Raw genomic sequence first — 1,792 nt, forward strand, 5'->3', positions numbered from 1 at the left:
GGGAGCTGAATTTTTGACCCAGTATTTGATGTATTCTGCAAATGTCCATGTGCATTTGAGAAGAATGTGTATTCTGCTGCTTTAGACTGAAATGTTCTGAATATATCTGTTAAGTCCATCCGAACCAGTGTGTCATTCAAAGCCATTGCTTCCTTATTGATTTTCTGCTTAGATAATCTCTCCATTGCTGTGAGTGGGTGGTTGAAATCCCCAACTATTATGGTATTATTATCAATGAGTTTCTTTATGTTTGTGATTAATTGACTTATATATTTGGATTCTACCACATTAGGGGCATAAATCTTTACAATTGTTAGATATTCTTTGTGGAAGGACCTTAATTATGATATAATGTCCTTCTTCACCTCCTGTTACAGTCTTTATTTTAAATCTAATTTGTCTAACATAAGTAAGGTTAGGCCAGCTTTCTTTTGGTGACCATTAGTATGATAGATGGTTCTCCATCCCCCTACTTTCAATCCGGAGGTGTGTTTAAGTCTAAAATGAGTCTCTTGTGATCAGTATATAGATGGGTCTTGTTTTCTTATCCATTCTGTTACCCTATGTCTTTTGATTGGAACATTTAGTCCATTTACATTTAGAGTGAGTACTGAAAGATATAAATTTAGTGCTATTGTGTTGCCTGTAGAATTGGGTTTTTTGGTGAAGTTCTCTGGTTCTTTCCAGTCTTGGTTGCTTTTGGTCTTTTTTGTTTTGTTTTTTCTCCACTCAAAGAATCCCCCTTAAAGTTTCTTGCAGAGCTGGTCTAGTGGTCATGAACTCCTTTAATTTTGGTTTGTCTGGGAAACTCTTTATCTCTCCTTCTATTTGGAATGACAGACTTGCTAGATAAGGAATTCTTGGCTGCATGTTTTTCCAATTCAGCATGTTGAATATATCCTGCCACGCCTTTCCCACCTGGCAAGTTTCTGTGGATAGGTCTGCTGGGAGCCTAATATGTCTTCCCTGTTTGGTTAAGGACTTTTTTTTTTTTCCCTTGATGCTTTTAACATCCTTTCCTGGTCTGTGTATTTTGTGATATGCCTTGGTGATGGTTGGTTTTTGTTAAATCTAATGGGAATTCTCTGGGCTTCTTGGATTTTGATGTCTGTGTCCTTCCCCATATTAGGAAAGCTATCCACTATGATTTGCTCACAAAAACCTTCTATCTCTTTTGTTCTTTCTTCATCTTCTGGGACTCCCATATTGGGATTTTATTCCTTTGTAAGTCACAGAGTTCTTCTCTAAGTCTGATATTGTGATCTTTTGCCTTTGTTTCCCTTTTTTTTCTGCTTCATTGTTTTCCATATTTTTATCTTCTATATTGCTGATTGACTGCTCTGTTTGGCCCATCCTTGCCATCATGGCATCCATTTGAGACTGCATCTTGGTAATAGCATTTTTAATTTCTGCCTGACTAGGTTTGTTTCTTTTATCTCCATAGAAAGGGATTCTTTGGTGTCTTATACACTTTTTTAAGTCCCAGTTAGTATTCTTATTACTGTGGCTTTAAATTCTACTGCAGACATCTTACTTATATCTGTGTTGATTAAGCCCCTGGCTGTCATTTCTTCCTGTTCTTCCCTTTGTGGTGAATTCCTTCATCTTGTTATTCTGGAGGAAGAAAAAAACTGCCAAATTCTGTGGCTAAAGTTATACAGATTGTTGTGTTAATCCTCAGATCAACTTCCTAAGTTTTCTAAATGGATTGGTGATGATCTAGCTATATTTCAGAGATGAGAAAAGCTCAGGGTTTCCATGCTGCTGTGCCATCTAACTCCATCAAGAGATA

Source organism: Lynx rufus, unplaced genomic scaffold (genome assembly GCF_022079265.1).
Source record: "Lynx rufus isolate CCGP_SWC_20201006 ecotype Redwood Valley unplaced genomic scaffold, mLynRuf1.p SCAF_9, whole genome shotgun sequence".
Classification (NCBI taxonomy): Eukaryota; Metazoa; Chordata; class Mammalia; order Carnivora; family Felidae; genus Lynx; species Lynx rufus.